Genomic DNA, 14,193 nt, shown 5'->3' on the forward strand with positions numbered 1-14,193 from the left:
TAACCAGCAGGGGATACAAAACAAGATATTTACATAATACACACAGCAGAAATTTTTTCTTTTTTTGCTATAAAGGACATTGTTAGGACATTTGAAGATGTTTGAAAGTAGGGAAACCACGAAACCATTCAAGTATGACCTAAATCAAATCCCTTACGATTATACAGTGAAAGTGACAAATAGATTCAAGGCATTAGATTTGATAGAGTGCCTGAAGAACTATGGACGGAGGTTAATGACATTGTACAGGAGGTGGTGATCAAGACCATCCCCAAGAAAAAGAAATGCAAAAGGCAAAATGGTTGTCTGAGGAGGCTGAGAAAAGAAGAGAAGCTAAAGGCAAAGGAGAAAAGGAAAGATATATCATCTGAATGCAGAGTTCCAAAGAATAGCAAGGAGAGATGAGAAAGCCTTCCTCGGTGATCAATGCAAAGAAATAGGGGGAAAAAACAGAATGGGAAAGACTAGAGATCTCTTCAAGAAAACGAGAGATACCAAGGGAACATTTCATGCAAAGATGGGAACAATAAAGGACAGAAATGGTATGGACCTAACAGAAGCAGAAGATATTAAGAAGCTGTGGAAAGATACACAGAAGAACTGTACAAAAAAAGATCTTAATGACCCAGATAACCATGATGGTGTGATCACTCACCTAGAGCCAGACATTCTGGAGTACAAAGACAAGTGGGCCTTAGGAAGGCCCCCCCACACACACAAAGAGAGAAATAAAAGAGATTGATACAAGGGTAGCAGGGTGGTAAATGTTTAACAGCATTTCCTAGGGGGAAAGTCCCTGATTACTAGTTTCTGTTCTGTAAATTCTCTGCCTCCACACCAGTTAGTTTCAAGCCACCAACACGAAGTCACTACCCAGGGAGTAGGGCAGAAATACACAAAAATGGCTCTAGCATCCAACACACCAGGACAAATGTAAGCATGCTAAAAACCAACAATGGGGGAAACTCAATGAAGGCAATAAGGAAATTATTTGTACCACTTTTGCAATTTGTATGTAGTCCACAATTATCTCAGAGTACAAGTTGGTCTTTTTAAGCATGTCTCTTACAACTGATAAAACTGGGAAAAGCTAGTAAATGCGCATCCAGGTAAAGGCATCTACATGTGCAAAAGCTCTGAGGCTGGAGAAGCACAGTTTGTCTGGAAAAAAAAACAAAACAGGAATTTCCCTGATGGTCCAGTGGCTAGGATTGTTGAGGGTCTGGGTTCAGTCCCTAGCAGGGGGACCAAGATCCTACAAGCTGCATGGTGAGGCCAACGAAACAAAAGCCAAAGAAAGCCTGAGTGCTGGGGGCAGAGTGACTGAGGGCAACATGAGCTGAGAGGTGGGCAGGGGCCAGGACACGAGGGTCTGGTGGGCTGCACACAGGGTTTGGGTTCCGGTGACAACAGCAGGGAGGACCCATCAAAGAGCTTTAAACAGTGGAGCGCAGGGGGAATGTGGCCTCATTTGCGTTGATCACTCTAGCCCCTGGCTGACCCTTAGTAAACAGTGGCCATTAATATGGCCTTGTTCGTTGGGCTCTCTGCTGTCACTTCCCTTAGGGTACCGTTGGTTCTACTGGAGTTGACAGCAGGTGGCCCCATACTCACTTCTGCCAAGTGGACTTCCAGAATTCCAGGCTCGCCCCACTCAGCCCTGCTCTCTGAGCGCATAGACCCGTCCCTTTCTGGGAGTCCCAGAGCCCAGGGGGACCTTGAGAGGTTTGAGTTCAAGGTGGAATGAATGGGCTATTTGATGGGGATCTCCCAGGGCAACCTCCAGGCTTCATACAGTTTGAGTGGCTGTGGGCTTCCTTTTTTTCCAGATGAATCACTGCTCTGTGTGTCTCTGATGGCGTGTGCCCTCCCACTGACGTGCCCTGGGGCCCTGCAGTAACAGGAGCAGGCTGGATCTGTGCACAGAGCAGCTCCTCCTGTGAGTCGCCTTAACTAAGCCAAGGATCCCATTAGGTATTACCGTGCATTCCTCATCGAACACTTACAGCAACCCCCGTGAGGGTCCCGGACTGTTCAGGTTCAGACAGTTGGCCCCAAAAGATCAACCCAGGCCCTCAGGCCCCCAAAACCTCCACTTCTGCACACAGCACCACCCCGCATCTTTTAGTGGCATTCAGGCCACGTAGACAGGCGACCCGATGTGACAGAGGGCCCTGCTGTGTCAGAAAAGGGTTAATTGGGATGCCTCAGCGAGCTTCACTTTGGTGAGGTCGGTTGTCATGGCAACAGGAAGGTTTTGGGGGGAGAGGGATGTGGGCACAGCAGGATCTTCTGAATCACTGGATGTACAGCCTGTATGTTTATTTTGCGGTGAACCCCTTCCTTCTGGGGTCCTCAGGGACTGCACGTGGTCAGCAGGAGCGGCTGTGCAGGGGTAGGGTGACACCAGGGCTGCTGCCACCCCTCCCCCAGGGTACTCTCACCAGCCCACCCTGAGTGCCTCTCCCACCAGGAAGACCCAGGGCTTTTGCCATCAGCTTCCAGATCCCCAGACTAGGTGGAAACCCAGGAAAGAACACAGACGGGACCAGAAGGAGTTGCATGATCATTCATGTATTCATTCTTTTACCAGATACTTATTTCTTGCCTACAACACACCAGTCACTGCGCTAGATGCTGTGACGTGGGTTTTAGCTGGAAGCCAGATGGGCTTTGCACATGCACTCATGGGCCAGAAGGCCCCACCACTTGCTTTCTGCGTCACCCTGGGCAAGTCCCTTTCCCCTTCTGAGTCTGTCTGCAAAATGAGGCCCATTTTGCAAAATGGGGCTGGGTGGATGAGACCATATATTTGAAGCATTTACCTGGGTGCCTAGCCCATAGTCCCCTGGAGAAGGGAAAGGCTACCCATTCCAGTATTCTGGCCTGGAGAATTCCAAGGACTGGATACTCCATGGGGTTGCAAAGAGTTGGACACGACTGAGCAACTTTCACTTCACTTCACTAGCCCATAGTAGGACTAAATATGAAGTTATGACAGAAAGGCCTGTAGACTGTTCCCCTTTCCCTCCAGCCTCAGAAGGAGCCAGGTGATGGTAAGAGTCACCCATGAGGGGCCCCAACTCTGGACCCTGAGGATCACTGTGAGGCCAGATCTCCACACTGACTCAGCTAGAAGGCTAGGCTCTTCCCTCACTGGACGTGTGTGACCTTGGCTTCCGTTTGCCCATCTATAAGGAAGGAAGGATCCTCCAACACTTACCGGAGGGAATGGACCTGAGCTGATGGACAGCCTCACAGTAGGCACCTGACCATTCCATCCCACCATCTAATCCGCCCCCAGGTCAGAGGAGCCTGATGCTGCTACCTCCAGGCATAATTAGATTCCACTTCCAGCCTCACACTCTAGCCTAGATTTTTGCCTGCAATGGACCTCAGCATTTATCTGTTAATTTGATTCAAGTTTGATTTTCTAAGCTGAGCTACCCTAACCGAGGAGAAAGACCCATCCCAAGGCTCATCCAAGACCCTGCCCTTCCTGATCCCTAATTATTTTGTTCCCCATCAGCCCTGCTGAGCTTGACTATGTGACCACCCCCAACCCCCACCCCACACCAGGCCTGTTCTCCTGTACTGACCCCTGACATCCTCAAGGTCAGCCTGGAGCCACCCTGTGCAGCTTCAGCACAGGGCAGGCCTGGTGGGGGACAAGAAGTTCAGCTGGGCTGATTACAGATATGGGCAAGACCAAACCCACCCTTAGGGACCCGGCAAAGAAGAAAAGCATTTAAGAATTTTGCATATTTCAAAACACACAGAACTTCACCATAGTCGTGATGGGAAAATTCAAAACATTGAAGGACTTCCTCACACTCGTTTGTGCTCAGTATTGATTTAGTGTGTGCTGCTCAGGGAGACAGGGAAGGCCTAACCTTCTTGCAGCTTGATGTCTCCAGAAGTTTTAATGTGGCCTGGGAAATGGAAATGGAGCCCAGTCTGTGGACGGCCCTCTAGTTCTGTCCCTGGAGACAGGGAGGGAAGGCGTTTCCTCTTGCTTCACTCTGACATCAAAGGAGGCAAGATAAAGCTTCTCAGGAGGTGCTGCTAATGAGGCATCCAAGATTTTCTTCTCTCTCCGCTCTTGAATTTCCTTTTCCTTAGCTGGGTGTTGGGGGACATATTTATATCAGGACAGGGCTTCCAGAGCAGATCATAGCTCTCCTTTGTTGGTGAGATTCTTTCTAGAAGTTTCATGGACTGGGAGGAAGCTGAAATGAGGGCTTGCAAGATTGGCAAAGGAAGGGCAAAGATGAAAAAGCTCCAGGCCAGGCTGGCCCCTGAGCTGGAAAATCTCTATTTTATTTATTTATGTATTAGTTTATTGGCCGTGCTGGGTCTTCACGGCTATGGGGGCTTCTCTCTAGCTGTGGCGAGCAGGGGCTGCTCTCTAATTGAGGTGCGCGGGCTTCTCACTGCAGTGGCTTCTCTCCTTGCAGAGCACGGGCCAGAGGGCACATGGGCCTCAGTAGTTGCAGCTTCTGGGCCCTAGCATGCAGGCGCAACAGTCGTGAAGCATGGGCTTGGTTGCTCCGTGGCATGTGGGATCTTCCCAGACCTGGGATCGAACACGTGTCTCCTGCATTGGGAGGTGGATTCTTTATCACTGAGCCACAGGGTAAGCCCCTGGAAAATCTTTAACAAAGACTTAGGGGAAACGTAAAAGAGAAGGACAGACAGACAGATATACCTGACAAATGTGTCCTCCTGTGAAGAAGTCAGAAAATGCTTGCATAGCAGAAGGAAAGGGTAATGGTGGGAAGAGAGGAGAAGGGCGTTCAGGGGGAAAGTCTGAGAACTTTCTCTTTTTTAAATTTATTTTTATTTATTTATTTGACTGCACTGGGTCTTAGTTGCAGCATATGGGATCTAGTTCCCTGACCAAGAATCGAACGCTGGGAGAATCCCGCTGCATTGGGAGCATGGAGCCTCACACACTGGACCACCAGGGAAGTCCCCTTTCTTTTTTAACAGACTTTTTAAAAGAGCATTTTTAAGTTAACAGCAAAATTGCACAGAGTTCTAACATACTCCTGTGCCCCCTCACACACAGCCTCCTTTCCATCATCAACATCCCCATCAGAATGGGACATTTGCTGTAATCGATGAACCTACACTGACACATTATTATCACCCAAAGTACATAGTTCACACTTGGGTTCACTCTTAGCGTCGTACGTTCTATGGATTTGGACAATATGCACCAGTACCGTGTCACACAGAGGAGTTTCACTGCCTTGAAAATCCTCGTTCCCTCCCCACTAACTCCTGGAAATCACTGATCTTTTTTACCATCTCCATAGTTTTGCCTTTTCCAGAATGTCATGTAGTTAAAATCACACACTATGTAACCTTTGAAGACTGGCTTCTTTCACTTAGTAATATGCATTTAAGATTGCTCCATGTCTTTTCATGGCTTGAAAGCTCATTTCTTTTTATCGCTGAATGATAGCCCATTGCCTGGGTGTGCCACAGTTTATTTATCCATTCACCTATTGAAAGACATCTTGGTTGCTCCCAAGTTTTGGCAGGTGTGAGTAAAGCTGCTACAAGCATCTGTGTGCAGATTTTTCTGTAGACACAAGTTTCAGTTCCTTTAGGTAAATGCTAAAGAGGGTAGTGGCTGAATCATGAGGGAAGAGTATGCTCAGATTTTGTTTTTGTTTTTTTGTATGTTTAGTTTTGTTAAAAAAAAAAAAAAACACCCACTAAGTCATCTTCCAAAGTGGCTGTACTATTTTGATTCCCACCAGCAATGAATGAGAGTTCCTGTTGCTCTACATCCTCACCAGCATTTGGTGTTGTCATTGTTCTGGATTTTGGCCATTCTAATAGGTATATAGTAAAATCTCATTGTTGTTTTAATTTGCAATACCCTGATGACATGTGATTGAAGTATCTCTTCATATGCTTATTTGCCAACTGTATATATTTTCTTTAGTCAGGTGTCTGTTTAGGTCTTTGGCTCATTTTTTTTTTTTAATCAACTTACTGAGTTTTAAGAGTTTTTTGTGTATTTTGGATACCAGTTCTTCCTGAGATCTGTCTTTTGCAAGTATTAATATTTTTCTCATCTGTGGTTTGTCTTCTCATTCTCTCCAACCTTGGCTTCTGTGTTGATGGTTCCAGCCCTTGACTGAGGCCAGGTATGGTGTCAGGTTTAGCCATTTCCAGCCAATTCAGGACTCCTCTCGTGGACAGTCTTTGCTCCAGGCACTTAGGAGGCTGGCAGAGACCTTATCAGATCTATATTGTGGTCAGCTGGCCCTTCCCTGCCCTGCCCATTCTGGGGTCCTCTCTATTCCTTTCTAGGGGCTGCTCTCCACAAAACCCTGTGCACACCTAGCTCTGTCTCAGCACCTGTTTCAGACCCAACTGACTTAGCGCTGGGGAGAAAAGAAGTTGGAGTGATGGCACAGAGGGGGCCTGGAGGGAGGTGGTCAGAGAAGGCCCCATGGATAATAAGTCAGGCTGAAATCTGGAGCCAGGAGAATGCCCAGCAGCCAAGGGAGCCAGAGGAGGGAAGGACAAGAACAAAGGCTCTTACCTGCGTGACTGAGGCAGCGGGTGCCTGCCTGAGGAGTGGCAGGAGATGAGGCCACAAAGATCAGATTGGGATGAGGGACATATCCGCCAGGCCATAATCAGAAGTTTGGATTTATTCCAGTAGCCCTCAGAGGGCTTTCAGCCTAGCAGTGACGTGATCTGATTTGCAATTTCAAAAGATCACACTGGCTGCAGGGTGGAGAACAGATTACAAGAAGGGAAACAAGGAGACCAGTTGGGCATTTTATTGCTTTGGTTAATGGATGTATCCCAGCTCAGCAACTTCTGCCCTTCAAAGACAATCATGCTGGCCAGTTGCATAGAATCCCATGCACACTCACTGTGAGCACTCACACGCCTCAAGGACCCCCGCACTCATAAAGACCCCGCAGACTCTTCTGGACACATGTTCATATGTGTGCATTCATGTTCCCCTACGTGCACAGAGGCTGACAAGTCTCATGCACACGTGCTCCACCATACCTGGCACCAGCAGAGATATTTGCATGCACTTGCAAGCTCACACACTCCCATTTACACTTCCTCATGCACATATGAGATACCTTCATGCACAAACCCACACAGAGCTACACACATTTCTACACAGCTACACAGACACACCAGCCCCATTTTCCAAAGAGAAGCAGGTCTGGGCAGGGGAGGTGCCTGGGGAAAGGTGTTAGGGTTTTAATGAGAGGAGGAGGGACCTGTGAACCCACTTAGTCATTGGAGAAGGAAAATGCCCAAACACATGTTTTCTTTCCCCTAAATTGCTCCTGATGGTTGGGTCAGCCAGTTACTAGGGAGACTGCACTAAAGCCTTCATTTATCAGGTTACCTTGGTCTCCAGCTGTGTAGCTCCTCCTCTCTCAGCCACCCTCCTGCCCATCTACCCCACCATCCATCAGTCCTCAAGACACTCCTAAGGGCAGCCCCCAAATACCTCATAAGGCCTACAGTTCCCAGGAGGAGGAGAATGGGAGGTTTCCTTTGGGGCCTCGCTTGCTAAGCCAGGTGGAGGGCAGAGGACAGGCTGGGAGGTGGGGACATAGCAGGACTGAGGGCTACTCTGGGATACTCTGGACTCCTCAGAGAGGCCCTGGAGAACCCCCCACCCCACCCCACCCTGCCATCGGCTCCTCCCAGAACACCTTCCCTTCTGGTTCTAAGCCGCAGACCCAGTGACCAGCCAGCTGCTCCTCAAACTCACACCCATTCAGATCCTAGCACATGCCGCCCCAACTGCCACCCAGAGCAGCTTCCTTTTCCCTCCAGACTGGGCTCAGGAGAGCCACCTTCTCAGGAAAGTCGTCTCTGTCCCACGGTATCTTTCCAATCAGAGCCCTTCCCTGCTCCCCACCCCCACCCCCTACCGTGCTCATCTCCATCTCAGCACTCCTGCTGAGCTGCTCAGCACCCACCCACTTCTACTTGGCTGTCTCCCTTTCAGGGCAGACAGCTGTCTGTACCCAGTCCATAGAGGTGCTCCGTAAATATGTCTTGAATAAGTGAATAAGCAAAGGTTCCTCCCATGTGCCAGTGAAACTAGAAAGAACATTCTATGTTAAAAGGATTTCTTATTCCCTTCTTTCTTTAGTTACTCCAGGGGCCACGTAGTAATCACTGAGGTTCCTTTAGCTCGCCCCATAGCATGCCTGTGGCTGTGATTTCTGCTTCTTCTACCTTCATCCAACTCTGGTATGTGTTGCTGGAATAACGCCAGGCCCCCTGAGTTGGGGCAGGAGACAATGGGAGATGTGGAAAGTGGGGTGATATGGAGTGGAAAAATTCGAGTTAATATCAATAATTCCTTGTAACTTACTATGAGGAGGTGCTGGTGAACATGGGGTGTGTGTGTGCGCGTGTGTGTGTGTGTGATCTGTTGGCAGGGAGGGTAAGGTTGGCATTGGAGGATGAAAAGAGCAAGAAAGTCCTGGGAGGAAGAAGACCTTAAACAATCCCGACAGGGTTGACACAGTCTGCTGATTAAAAGATAGGGCTGGCTGGAGCATCCTTGCCACCAAAGAAGTCTGTGCTGAGCCAGGACAGCAGGCTCAGTGACTTTGGGACCTGGGCAGTGCTGGCGGAAATGGCCACTGGTCCAGCAGGATCCTGGCCTTTCTGAGGCCAGCAGAATCCTATCTTCTCCCAAGGAGCAGAGAAATAGGAAAACTGATAGCCATCCTTCAGTGAGCGTCTACTACGGAGATGTAAGCACATTTTCCTGCCGCTTTCCGGTCCACACCATGACCCCCATCACCAGTCAATCATGAGTGCACCCGTCACCTCCAGGCCAGGATGGGGAGTCAGAATTATTCTCCACACAGGGGCTTCAAGGAGCCATGACTGGTCAGTTGGAGCAGGCACACAAGGTAGACCCCTTGGGCCATCACCGGTCCCCTGCGTGCCAAGTGCTTTAATAAATCTCTCATTCAGTTCTAATGACAAATCCAGGGGATACAGATTAACTTTTATTTCCCAGGTAAAGAACAAAGGAGGGTCAGCCTGGCTGAGGAACTTGACCAAGTTCACACAGGTAGTGTGAGTTGGGGTGAAAATTCAGACTCCAGGAGGTCTATCTCCCAAGTCCATGCTCTTGACACCTTACCAGGCTGCCCGTCCCCCTGGGCATCAGTACCACCATATTGTGAGCATTTGCTGGGGCTCTATTGCCTCCCAGTCTCCCAACCTCCTGTATCATTTGAGGCTCCAGCTGGAAAGAGGTGTTACCAGCAAACAGGGCAACAGGGGAGTCTTTCACTAAGGGACTCTTTGCCAAGGGTGGGCAGTGCCACAGGAAACCAAAGAGAATGGTAAAGACCCGGATGGACAGGAGGGAGATGGCTGGAAGCTGGAGACATCCATACCTCCAAAGGGAAGTGGCAAGGGGAACAAATGCCCCAAGCTCTCTCCTCGCACCCTCCGCTGCTGCTGCTGCTAAGTCGCTTCAGTCGTGTCCGACTCTGTGCGACCCCATAGACGGCAGCCCACCAGGCTCCCCCGTCCTTGGGATTCTCCAGGCAAGAACGCTGGAGTGGGTTGCCATTTCCTTTTCCAATGCATGAAAGTGAAAAGTGAAAGTGAAGTCGCTCAGCCGTGTCCGATTCCTCAAGACCCCCTGGACTGCAGCTCACCACTCCTCCAATGGGACCTCCCTTTGGACAGACCCAACCAAAAGCCAGAAGGCATGAGACTTCAGCTGATGTGGCCCACACAGGTCAGCCTCCTGGGTTTCAAAGTCAGCGGGGAAGGATAGAAGGATGGAGCTCTAGATGAGCAAACTGACAAAGCCTTCCAGAATGTTCCTTTCCTATTTAGGGGCCGAGGACGGGAATTTCCCTTCCTGAGACGTGTTTATGAACTGATAGTTTAAGTCCCATTTCAAGGTCAGGAGAAGACCAAGGTCTCTGCTCAAGTGGTCAGGCAGAGAGAGACCATTCTTCCTTCCTCCACTTTTTGTTCTATTTGGGCCCTCACCTGATTGGGTGAAGACCACCCACATTAGAAAGGACAACCTGCTTTATTCAGTCTAGAGATTCAAGGGCTAATCTTATCCAGAAACACCCAGAATGATGTCTGACCAAATATCAGGGCATCCCGTAACCCAGGGAGGTTGGCACATAAAGTTAGCCATCATCACACCATGAATGGCAGAAGGGTGGTGCCAGCGAAGGTATGCTAAGCAAACTGCCCTGCGGTGTGACGTTGGCAACAATGTTCACTACCTCAGTTCAGATCAGTCACTCAGTCATGTCCGATTCTTTGTGACTCCATGGACTGCAGCACGCCAGGCCTCCTTGTCCATCACCAACTCCCGGAGCCTACTCAAACTCATGTCCTTTGCATCAGTGATGCCACCCAACCATTTCATCCTCTGTCATCCCCTTCTCCTCCTGCCTTCAATCTTCCCCAGCATCAGGATCTTTTCCAGTGAGTCAGCTCTTCGCATCAGTTGGCCAAAGTATTGGAGCTTCAGCTTCAGCATCAGTCCTCCCAATGAATATTCAGGACTGATTTCCTTTAGGATGGACTGGTTGGATTTCCTTGCAGTCCAAGGGACTCTCAAGAGTCTTCCCCAACACCACAGTTCAAAAGCATCAATTCTTCGGCGCTCAGCTTTCTTTATGGTCCAACTCTCACATCCATACGTGACTACTGGAAAAACCATAGCTTTGACTAGATGGACCTTTGTTGGTAAAGCAATATCTCTGCTCACTACCTAGCATCACTTAGATCCTGCTCCTCCCCCCTATTTTCGAGCTGGACCTCCAACCTTCCTGCTGATGTTTCCAGCATCCCTAGATCCTTCCAACAAATCTTTCCTGTGCTTAGAAGTGTCAGAGTCCATTTCAGGGGCTCGCAGCAAGAACCTTGAGAGGATAGAGTGATGATGCATGTAGGGGTGAGTGGTCCTTTGACAGGAGTACCAGGAATGACCAGAGGAGGCGGCATCTAAGCCAAATGTCAGGGAGCCCCTCAGGGGCTCCCAGTTCCCCTTCTGAATGTCATGGCTCTGCCGTTTGTAATGTTAGGCAAGCTTGCTCTGAGGTCATCTGTGTTTTCAGCTGAGTTGCCTCCGGGACACCCCAGGAAAGTGAATCTTCCCGTGTGTATCCCATTCCCAGACGTGGTTTGCTTTTGGAGGCTAAAGAAGGACAGACTGCCCTGGCCCCAAGCCAAGACCCTGTCACAACCCCATGTGGCAGCCCTGAAGTCAGTGGTCCTGCAGCAAACACCTCCTCCCAGGAGGAAGCCTCATCCTTGAAGGGAAAGCCGATTTCCTACCCACTCACCCCTCAAGAGCCTCCCTCTTCCAGAAGCCTGCAGCTGAGGTGAGTTTATCTTGACTGAACTGTCCTTAAGAAGTAGCCAGCTGTGTGACCACCCCCCAGCCCCACCCAGGATTTGGGTGTCTCTCTGGATATTCAATATTTGCTCAGGAAATTAGAAGAAAAGCAAAACCGAAACTGCCAAAGTGACAGGTTGGTGCCTGAGGTAACTGGGCCACAGAGCCAGCAAGAAGGCTGGACACGGCAGCCTGAGGACTGGCCAGAGGGACCAAGTGGGGTCTGGAGAGCCAGGGGGCTCTGGCCTCTCCCTCTGTGCACACCCCCTTCTGGGGCTCTGGTCCACGGGGCCTATGCATACGCCATCACTGAGTCTGACCGGTCAGCAGGATTGATGCCCCGCCCCAGGGCCCATGCTGTCCCGGGCTGCCGTCAGAGCAGGCATGCATGCTCCCTGCCCTCAGAAAGCCTCCCCTCGGGCTTGTGGCAGATACAGAGGGTTAAGCGCTCTGGTGGGAAGCTGCAGGGAGGCACTGGCCTGTCACAGGGGTGCCTTGAATCAGCTTCTCCCTCCCCGAGACCCCTACCTTCCTCCTCTTCCTCCAGCCCCATGGGCCCGGAGGACGAGCCCATGGCTGGCCTCCCAAACATCTTCCCTCACCTCCTCCATCCGCCCTCACGGCTGGGCTGGAGGCAGGGCCCCGGAGCTGGTCCGGGGAGACCTGCCCTGCCTTCTCGCGGCCCGAGACACACTGGCTGCCTCTGCCCACTGGTGTCACCATCCCACCCAGCAGCCCCCAAGTTCAGGTCAATAGGAAGACCCCCCCCCAGGACATAGAGACTCCCCAGTCCCCACAGAGTCATGCACGGAGCACAGCTGGGCAGTCTTTGCTGAGACGCAGAGAACAAGGCCCTGGTTCGTAGAGGAGAACAAGGATCGGGGACTGTCGGACCCCACCAGGTCCAAGCCCGTCTGTGTCTGGGCCACCTGTCGACCCCACTGGGGACCACCAGCCTGTCCCTTGTCTGAGGCAGCCGACACAGTGCAAGCCCAGGGTAGGGCACGCACCTCTGCCCACCCTGTCCCCCTGCCCTCCCCTGTCTCCTTAACCTTCCCAAGCTGCCCATTCAGGGCTCCTGCCTGGCTCCAGGCTGCCCAGGATGGACCAGAGGAGCTAAGCCTTCATGAGCTCCTCTCTGCCCTGGGGGGGTGGAGGGGGGGCTCCGGTGGGTAAGGAGGGAGAGCTTGGCTAGGTGGAGGGGCAGGACCGGGGGGCAGGAGGGCCACTGAGCACTGGAGGACCAGCCTTTCATCTTGGCTTCAGTAAAGCCACCCCCCACCCCCAGCCCCACCCCCAGCCCAAAGCTGGCTGGCATTGGCATGCACCATAAGTCTCCAGGACGCTGCAGCTGTGACTGGATTATTTATAGCTCCAGTCTTAGATTTCTAACACGAAAATATCACACAAAGGGAAAGGTAATGAAATCTCACCTCTCCCTACACGTCCCTCACTCACTCCAAACGGCAGGGCTTTCCAGAAGCCGCTGTGGCCGAAGGCGGCGTGAGGGGGGCCCATTGCCCCCACCCCTGCCTGCCTACCTCCTGTCAGTCACAGCGCATCTCTCCTCACCCCTCTCACACACACCCGCTCCCGTTTCTTTCTCTCTCACTCATGCATTTCCTCACAGACGATCCTGTTCGGTCTCTCTCTCCCTCTCAGCTCTCCCTGCCCAAGTCCTTCCTCCCCCCGCTCCCACCCCCAGACACTCACACATCCCTGGCCTTTTCCTTCCACCACTGCTGTCTCCCTGCATGACTCACCCCCTTGGCGGGTGTGTTGGCTTTTTTTTTTGCTTTGTCAATGAAGACGCCGGCACATTAATTCCTGGGCCTGTCCTCCTCTGTGAGGCGCCTCAGCTCCTTGTCATCAATCGTGGGTGGAAGTGGCCGCTTTCATCCATGTTGCTCGGCCTTTTAAAACTCCCGTGGGCCCTGTCTCTCCCCAGAGGGACCCTTTCTGAGGCCCATGACTTTCACACACACAGACACGCCAAGCACGTGGGCCAGGGAACACGCCTCTCAGCCTGAAGGAGGGAACATCAAGGCCTGGGCCCTGTGGACTCCAGCCCAGGTGCAGAGGACAGGGAGATTCCCACCTGCTCCCTCCTGGGTGGCGCTCTCGGTGGTGTTACGGGAAGATCGGCCTCACGCCGCCCCTCGGGCACCGGTCGGAACGTCTGAGCCTTGTGCAAGCTCCCACAGAGAACCAAGGCCCCTACACCTCCCTTCCGGGTCCTCTTGGCTCAGCTGCCTGGGCCCACAGAAGGAGAATCAGAAAGGGACACGGCAACTCCACCTGCCACGGCCCGCGATCCCTTCTGTCTAGACAGTCACAGTGGTTGAGGATACCCTGTGTATGTGTGTGTGTGTGCACAGTTGTGTCCGTCTTGTGCCAGGATGGGGGGGAGGGAGGCACAGACAAGAGTAGTTCACCCCGGCTAGGAGCCGGGAGAAGAGTCTAGGGACAGAAACCCTGCAACTCCCCATCAACTCCCCATCCAGGCATTTCCTGGAAAGCTCTCTCCTTTTTTATCTTAAAAATTCACTTGGCTTTGGGTTTTATATCTGTCATCATTACAGTATAAAAATGTCTTAAATTACTTGTAATTAAATACTTAATTTTTTTTTTCCTGAAATCTTTGCTTCACTATTACCTTCATGGAGGCTGAGTCTCAAAAACCTTCTAGCTCATCCCAGAGACTGAGAGCACAAACGTCTCAGTTAAAGCTCTAGGAAACCAGTCTCTGAGGTAAGGGTATGGGGTGTGAAACAATGAGGTAA

The 14,193-nt window shown here is 51.2% G+C and overlaps 1 long non-coding RNA gene across 1 annotated transcript; it reads right to left on the reverse strand.

Annotated features, from left to right (window-relative positions):
- Positions 1-2,558: 2,558 nt before the first annotated feature.
- Positions 2,559-13,440, reverse strand: LOC132660136 (uncharacterized). Its single transcript, XR_009601377.1, has 3 exons — positions 13,174-13,440; positions 6,566-6,753; positions 2,559-4,597 (listed from the first exon to the last, which is right to left on the reverse strand). It is a non-coding gene; the product is annotated as an uncharacterized LOC132660136 (long non-coding RNA).
- Positions 13,441-14,193: the final 753 nt, after the last annotated feature.

This window comes from Ovis aries, chromosome 7 (genome assembly GCF_016772045.2).
Source record: "Ovis aries strain OAR_USU_Benz2616 breed Rambouillet chromosome 7, ARS-UI_Ramb_v3.0, whole genome shotgun sequence".
Classification (NCBI taxonomy): domain Eukaryota; kingdom Metazoa; phylum Chordata; class Mammalia; order Artiodactyla; family Bovidae; genus Ovis; species Ovis aries.